Source organism: Mirounga angustirostris, unplaced genomic scaffold (assembly GCF_029215605.1).
Source record: "Mirounga angustirostris isolate CCGP_5_RB_7025 unplaced genomic scaffold, mMirAng1.0.hap1 SCAF_8, whole genome shotgun sequence".
Taxonomy (NCBI): Eukaryota; Metazoa; Chordata; class Mammalia; order Carnivora; family Phocidae; genus Mirounga; species Mirounga angustirostris.
The window spans coordinates 5,354,065-5,363,083 of record NW_026991716.1 but is presented as its reverse complement, the minus strand read 5'-3'; the positions used below and the strand labels follow the sequence as shown (position 1 = coordinate 5,363,083).

General features: G+C 35.4%; 1 long non-coding RNA gene across 1 annotated transcript in view; it reads right to left on the bottom strand.

Annotated features, from left to right (window-relative positions):
* Positions 1–4,066: 4,066 nt before the first annotated feature.
* The window catches only part of LOC135365476 (uncharacterized), a 595,495-nt gene continuing 590,542 nt past the window's right edge, over positions 4,067–9,019 (bottom strand). Inside the window, exon 4 of the long non-coding RNA XR_010413408.1 lies at positions 4,067–4,175. This is a non-coding gene — a long non-coding RNA (uncharacterized LOC135365476). The remainder of the gene's footprint in view (positions 4,176–9,019) is intronic.

Genomic DNA, 9,019 nt, shown 5'->3' with positions numbered 1-9,019 from the left:
AGAACACTCAAACTAAGCCTTAAAAACAAAAATTACAACAAAAATGCTTCAGAATCATCCTGATACCTCAGGTACATGTCTAGTGAGATAATATTTACGTGTCCAAACAATATTTTGTAGCCTTATATAAATGTCTCAGTAATATTATTTAAAAATTAATCAGAAAAAAATGTATTTCATTTCAGGTCATCTGAATAGTTCACTGGCCTTCTGTCCACTGAGACAAATTTTTTAAAGTCTTTAATAAAAATATCTTATTCAAGTAAAAGGGATATGGGTTTCACAGCAGGGATGGTAGTGCTCCAGGAACTCACAACAGATACTAGGAGATCAAATAAATTATTTTTGATTGATGAGGAATAAGATATTTTTAAAAAGAATATGTTATTATTCCCCTACCTGTTTTTTCAGTTTCAAATCTGCAGACTCCATAAATTTCCACTGTACTTTTATTAAAACAATTCTGATCAATGAAATCCTGTGGAAAAGAGCAGAGCAAATAATCATGAGACAAAGTATTGTAACTGAGTCAATACTTCCTTGTAACAACATATGAATTTGAATATAAATTTATTTATTCATATTAAAAATAAAACAATTCCTCATTTAAGAAAACACAAAGTTTAAGTAGAAGCAACAACAATCCACATAAATTGTTTGAAATTGATAAAAATTTCATCTCACAGTGTCCACTACACTAAGCAAGCATTAGATGGTTTCGGTGGAAGTTGATTCAAATTCATAAAACATGGTTCTGTGAAGCCCGAGATTATACTGAAATAGTCTATTCAACTCACCCTATAGCACAGTCATGAAGGAAGTATGTTATCCTTACTACCTTAGTATAGAGAGCAACAATAGCCATCTGTATGAAATTCATAATTTTATAAGACCAAGAACATAATTATAATCATTTTCTATTAAAGGCACAGGTCAATAATTTGAAGACCATTTTCCATATCCAGATAATACTACAATCATAGCAATTATTTGCCTTGGCCATTACCCAGCTCTGACCTGGGGTTATTAATCTTTCATTTACCCTCCACTCTTACTTACATAAATGTGTTATTTTAAATGTACAAGAGATCACATTCAAGCATTTAATTAGAACACAGGCAAATGTTACTTCTCAAGTGTTGTTCCACATTTGTGGATTTTTTTTTAAAGATTTTATTTATTTATTAGAGAGAGAGAGTGCAAGCAGGGGGAGCAGCAGGCAGAGGGAGAGGGAGAAGCAGACTCCCCGCTGAGCAGGGAGCCTGATGTGGGGCATGCTCCCAGGACCCCAGGATCATGACCTGAGCTGAAGGCAGACGCTTAACCGACTGAGCGACCCAGGCACCCCTCCACATTTGTAGATATGTAATCACTTCTTCTGGTACCTTGTTGCTGAAATGGAATTAACTTGGAATGACAACTGAGAAACTAAGGAAATTTAAGGGAAAGCAATAATATAGGGTGGTATCTCTGATTTAATACTAAATGAAGGGGAAGGTACACCATGTGTAAATTATTATTATAACTAAATTAACATCCCAGGTAAGGAAAATCCCTAAGAATGGACTCAGTTGGTGTGCTAAGTTGGTAAAACTATATAATTCCCATTTTCTTCATGTTGCTTTACAATGTTGCCAGTTTTTCTTAGTGTCTAATACCTTTTTAAATTTGCTCCTTTTCTTGAAAAGGCAAAAATGTGTCATATGTTAAGGATACATCATTTGTATTAGTATATCATAGATATCTATCTATCTATATATGTACACATCTGTGTGTATATATATATGTATTTATAAGCATAAAACAGTGTTAATGGGTTTCAGTTTTACCAGCTTCTGGATGATTTTTTTCTCAATCTTCAAAAAAGCTCCCTTAAGCAGTTGGTTTTATTTTATTTTACTTTTTTAAAGATATTTTTAATTTATTTATTTGAGAGAGAGAGAGCACAAGTGGGGTGAAGGGCAGAGGGAGAAGCAGACTCCCTGCTGAGCAGGGAGCCCGATATGAAACTTGATCCTGGGACTCTGGGATCATGACCTGAGCCAAAGGCAGTCGCTTAACCGACTGAGCCACCCAGGCGCCCAAGCAGTTGGTTTTAAACATCTACTCAAACTAGAAGAACAACAAAATGTTTCATAGGATTTAACAAAGAATGTCCCAAACATCAGAACCAAACAGCAAGAATAAAAGTCTGAATTTATTCTTGAAACCAAAGGGCAAAGACATAAAGAAAGAACATCAGCATCTTTACAGGATACCTAGAATCATCGGACCTTGAGACAGACAGCCCACTTCGCCATAGGAACACTTAAAGAATAAACAAGCCATCACAGAAGCATTATGGAGAGTCAGTTATGTGTTTTCAAATCTATGGTGTAATAATGCTAATTCAATATGAAAATCATCCCATTAGCCATTTCAGTAAAATGGCAAATTAACCAATCTCTTATTATAGAAAGTGCCATTTTCACAATTTAATAAAACACAAATCCATTATGGCAAATAAGGTTAATGTGGAAAAATGCCATAGGAAGTTTAAAAAGGAGACTTTGTAATGTGCTAATGAATTCACCTAAAAAAAGTAGGTCATTTTGGTTCTGCTGCACCATTGTTCTGAAACTAGTCTGGGAAGAAATATAGAGTAATAACATCAAAAACATAGAAGCAAACACTAATTTGTGAATTCAGTTAGATTCATAAACCTCTTCGTGTACTCCTATAAAATATTTCTTTCAACAACAACAAAATAATGTTCCTCATAGCCCAGGCCTTAGAAAGAGGAAGAATGGAAAGATTGTCATGTCTCCTTTGTATTCAGGTTATTACAGAGAAAGGATCCTCATCCTCTTCCCAGGTTCCCAACTACCTTGCTATCTTGTCACCTGTTAACTATAATCTCCTAATACATTTTATTACAGCCTACAGAGGCTAAACATATTTCCAGGGCACCAGCAATACAGGGATTAATATAAAAATTTTTTAAAAAGAGTAAATTTTAGTGTTGATCAACTTATTAAGATTTTTGCAATCTAAAATAAAGCTATTTTTATGCTGCATCATAAATCTTGTGCTTTATAGTTTAGTGTTGTTTCAAATTAGAAGAAAGAGGGACTAATGTCATTTTTCATTGTACTTGGTCTCTAAGGTGGTAATAAGTCTGAATGGAGAAGTGAGAGAGAATCAGAGATGTTTGGACAGAAGTTATAACATGGCTTTGTGATAGAATAATAGAAACGGTAGAGAATATAAAGTCAGAGGTAGTTCTAAGGATTTTAGCTAGGCAAAATAGATGAATAATCCATGGGAGATGGGAGAAAGGACCTGACTAGAACAAAAGACACGTTACCTTTGATCCCTGTTTAGTTTGAAGAGACCACCAAGAAGCACTAAACAATTTGATCACAAAGACAATACACAAGACACCCAAAATTATATTTGGGTCTGATGATGAGGTCGAAGAGGTCATAATTGGATGGACATGGCCAACTAAAAAAATAGAATTATGACTTGTCCATGAGTAACTCAAACCTTTCTTAGCCCTCACACCAAAGGATTTGATGATATAATATTAAATGAAACATCCAGGTAGACTAGTATGTATTATTTTGTTTATAGTGATGCAGTTTGCTTTTGTTCTCATTGTCCTAGAGATAGTCATCTCCAATCTTAGAAACGCATGAGGATGAATGACAAACTGAGCTATTCATGCCAAGTTACATACAAATAAATAAAGTAACACTCATTTGGCTTTTGGGGGGTTTTTTGTTTGTTTGTTTCAGTCACTTTGGTCATTTTTAGCACGAGGGTAGCACAACCTTCTAGCTAATTAATGGAATGTCCCATACTGGTTGGGAGTGAGAAGGTAAGGAAGAAAGAGTGAATTCACAGGTAATGGGTAAATTTTAATGTTGGAGTCAGCTCTTAACTTCTGTTTTGAATTCTAATTATTTGATCAGTAGTTAGCAGGCCTCCAGGAGGTAAAGTACGAGGAAAAGAATATTCAGGAGTGAGTGACATTTTGATACTGATGGTAGCTTACCTGTGTTAAGCCTCTGTATCTCCTCTGGGACTTTAAAATCCTGTGTTCCTGAGGCCCATCTCCACGTCGCACATTCGTGAATCCTTCAGAGTCCTACTGTGTTTGCTTGAAGGGAATTTAGAATCCATAATCCACTCTTTAAAAAAAAAAAAGAGGTGATGAAACTGATGCTCAGAGGCTATATCGTAAGTCCAGGGTGACGTGACTAAATAAAAGCATGGACCAGGGCTTTAAGTTAAACTCCAGCACATATAGAACTGGTAAACTGCCATCCCAACCTTACAACAAGAAAGAAAGCTGAACTAACTGAATATCAATGACTTTTCTTGAATAATCTGAGACCTGTGGTCCCAGGACAAACCACCCACCCTGGAATCTAAAGAAACAGAGGCATCCAAGAGAGATACAGCTTCTGAGGTTTGCTTATCTGGAGCAGAAGTCACTGGATCCACAGCTGGTAGGAAGAGTTGAATGACTATTTTGATAAATAGAGATTGAGTTCAAACTAGTGTGAGAATGAGAAATTGTTGGGGGTAGCCATCTTAGGGAGCTTACATTTCCAGAAGTCCCACCAGGCTCTCATGGTGAGGATCGGAGAATAATCCCCTCAAAGCCCAGGCTGGAGGAAGGAAAGAGTTGTAGTCTTAAAACCCACTCAGATTCTGTACCCTGACAAAAGCCTAGAACCCAGAGGGAAGGGATTCACCATAGGGCAAACTTGAAACCTAATCCCAGTTCAGGAAGGAATCTTGCCCCAATGCCAGGCTTCCTGTATTCCTTGGGAAACAAGGAAGGGAGAAGGAGAATAGGGGCTAAAAAAAAAACTATACTGCTGGAGGAAGAACAGAAGCAATTGTGCAAGATTCTCCTCTGAGACACAGGCCCACTAATGACTGAGACTTAATGAGAAAATTATAGAATGTCCCCCACTCCTCTAATCCTGCAATACTGCCAAGTATCCAATATAATAACAGTGGATTATAACTGAAAGACTCCTAGTTATAGTTAAAGGCTTCAACATCCCTCTGTCAGTAATTGAAAGATCAAGCAGGCAGAAAATCAGTAAGATTATAGATAACCTGAATGACACTATCAATCAACTTGATCTAATTGACATTTATAAAATATTCTATTCAACAGCAGAATACACATTTTTCTCAAGCTCCCATGGAATGTTTACCAGGTTAGACTACATTCTGTTCCTTAAAATGTACCTTAATAAATTTAAAATGATAGAAATCATACAGAGTATGTTCTTAGAGCACAACAGAATTAAACTAGAGATCAAGAACAGAAAAACAGCTGGAAAATCCCCATATATTTGGAAATGAAACAGCATACTTACATGGGGGCAGTCTCAAAGGAATATAAAAAGTATTTTGAACTAAATGAAAATGAAGCTATACCCTCAAAATTTTTGGAATGCTACCAATAATATTTAATAATAATATACATTAGAAAAGAAGACATATCCACAATCAGTCATCTCAGCTTCCACCTTAGTAAACTAGAGAAAGAAGAGCAAATTGAACCCAAAGAAAGCAGAGGAAGGAAAACAAAATTTAAAGCAGAAAACAATAAAATTAAAAATGGAAAAGAAATTTAAAAAATCAATGAACCCAAATGCTGATTCTTTGGAAACAATAAATCTCTTCAGGCTAACCAAAAAAAAGAGAACAGAGCACTTTACCATATCAGGAATGAAGGAAGGGGTAATCACTACTGATCCCATGGACAGCAAAAGGATCATAAGGGAACACTACAAACAATTTTATAAATCCAAATTTAATAACTTGGATAAAATGGACTTTTTATCTGATGACACAAACTACCAAAATACATAGGTAAGGCAGAAATGGATAACCTGAATAGTTTTATAATATTTACTGAGAAGTTGAAGTAGCAGTTAAAAATCTTCCAAAAACAGAAAATAGTTGGCCCACATGGTCTCATCGGTGAATTTTTAAAAACATTTACATAAAAAATAAATTAATTCTACACAATCCTTTCCCCCCAAATAGAAGAGGGACCACCTCACAACTTACTTTATGAGGATGGCATTACCCTAATACCAAAATCAAATAAAGCTACTGCAAGAAAATGAAAACACAGACCAATTTCTGATGAAGATCGAGACAAAAATCTTTAACAAAATATGAGCTAATCTAATCTCACATAACAGGATAAATCACCACAACCAAGTTGAATTCATTCCTGGAATGCAAGGCTGGTTCATCATTTGAAATTTAACAAACAAAATTCATCATACTAACAGATTGTATCCCCCACATATTCAGGAAGATCATTTGACAAAATTACTGATTCATAATAAAACTCTTAAAAAAACTAGGAATAGAAGGAAATGTCTATAACCTAATAAAAATACAAAAAATACAAAAGTCTACAGCTAACAGAATACTTAATTATGAGAGACTGAACATTTTCATACTAACATTAGGGACAAAGCAAGGGTGGGTTCTCTTACCACTACTATTCAACTTCACATTATAGGTAGTGCAAGAAGGCAAAAAGGAGAAATAAAACTGTCTTCTATTGCAGTTGGCATGGTTGTCTATGTAATAAACCCAAAAAACCTGTTTTTAAAAAATTCCTGATAACATAAGTTCAAACACATACTAAAGCTCTATATTTTTACCCCCCCCAACATTTAATGTTTTTGATTTCACAATCTACATTTTAGCTTGTGCTAACAAATTTTGGAATTACAGTTATTTTAACTTTTGTCTTTTAACTTTCAGTAAAACTCTTCAAGGACATACAGGAGTTGTTTTTGTTTTTGTTTTTGTTTCTAGGTCCTTTGTCTTCTGAAAAAGAACAAAGTTGGAGGATTTGCATTACCCATGACTTATTGTCAGGCTACAAGAATCCAGATAGTGTGGTATTGGCAAAAGAAAAGACATTGAAAAATGGAACAGAATAGAGAGCCCAGAAATAGACCCACATAAATGTGACCAACTGATTTTTGACAAAGGCATAAGGACAATACAATGAAGAGAGGCATCTTTTTGACATCTGGGGCTAGAACATTTGTCTGTATATATGTCCAGATGCAAAAAATGAACATAAACACAAGCCTCACTCACAACTTACACAAAAATTAACTAAAAACATATCAATTATATAACTATAAAGTATATACAGACAAAAAGCCTAGAAGAAAACAGAAGAGAAGATCTGTGTAAACTTTAGTTTGGTGGTGAGTTTTTAGATACAACATCAAAGCATGATCCATGACAAAAATTGATAAGACAGATGTCATTAAAATTAAGAATGTTTGCTCTGTAGAAGTCACTGCCAAAAGAATAAAAGGACAAGTCACAGACCAAGAGGATATGTTTGCAAATCACATACTGGATAAAGAACTTGCATCTGGAATATATACAGAACTTAAAATTCAGCAATAAATAAAATCCATTTGAAAAATGGGCAAATAATCCAAACAGAAAACTCACCATATGAGATAGACGGCAACTAAGCATATGAGATGTTCAACTCCATTTTCATTAGAGAAATGCAAAGTAAAACAATACTGAGATACCACTATACACCTAGTAGAATGGCTAAAAGCTAGAGAGAGAAAAAAACAACCCTGAAAATACCAATAGCTGATGAAAATTAGGACCGGTGTCAACTCTCATTCATTGCTGGTGGAAATTCAAAATGGTATAGCAATAAAGAGGAACGAGCTATCAAGCCATGTAAAGACAGGGGTGCCTATAAAATGAGCGTTGTCAAGTGAATAAAGCCAGTTTGAAGAGGCCATTTAATGTAGGATTCCAATTCAGAACTCTAGAGATGGAAAATACATCAGTGGTTGCCAAGGTTTTAGGAGTATTATGGTTCAATAGGTAAGGCCCAAAGCACTTTTAGGGAAGCAAAATTATTCTGCATGATATTAGCATGGTGGACACACAGTATTATGCATATGTTAAAGCCCATAGAACTTTTCAGTACAAAGAGTGAATCAATAAAAGGAATGAGGGCTCCTTGGAGAAGTGGATGGTTCTAAGGTTGGGGCAGAGATTTGAAAGATGAACCTGAAGCTTCATGCAGTGTCAGAATTTAAAAATGTGCTAAAAAAAATAAAAATAAAAATAAAATAAAACCCCACAATGATGAGAGAATGTCCAAAGGGCACAGGAGCCAACTGAAAGGTCTCTTAATGACTAAAGCTGGAACAATTTGAGCAACAAAATAAATAATATAGTATTGGATTATAACCCAAAACATACAGTAAATATCCTTGAGTCCATAGTGATATAAACCCATGATAGAATAAATAAATGGAGTACAAACAAATCTCCCAAACAGAAAAATTCCAGATAATTTTGGTAAATGCTCACTCCTCAAAGTTCTGGTGCATAATTCTTCACCCATTAGTGAGAACTGCACATAGTAACTTCCTTCCAAAGAGGACATGAACAGCAAGAAAGAAGGGGCTTTACAGGGAGGAACCTGACAAACACTACTTCAGACAAGTGATCAATATTAATAATAACAGGGGAGCTTGGGGGGCTCAGTCATTTAAGTGTCTGCTTTCGGCTCCAGTTGTGATCCCGGAATCCTGGGATCCAGTCCCATGTCTGGCTCCCTGCTCAGCGGGGAGCCTGCTTCTCACTCTCCCTCTGCCCTTCCCGCCGCTCATGCTCACTCACTCAACTCTCTGTCTCTCAAATAATTAAATAAAATCTTTAAAAAAAAAAAAAGATCAGTAACAACAGTGGTAAGTCATGTTTTGAACATGTATCATGTATCTATGCTCAACAAAAGATGGCTTTCCTCTGTGATCTTTCTTCCCCAAACCCACAAACCTTGTTTAACCATGAGAGAAACATCAGAAAAACAACAACAAAAAACTGAGGGACATTCCACAAAATACTTGGCCAGTAATCCTCAAAATTGTCACAGTCTTCAAAAACAAGGTAAGTCTCATAAATTTTCAGTCTAAAGCCTAAAGAA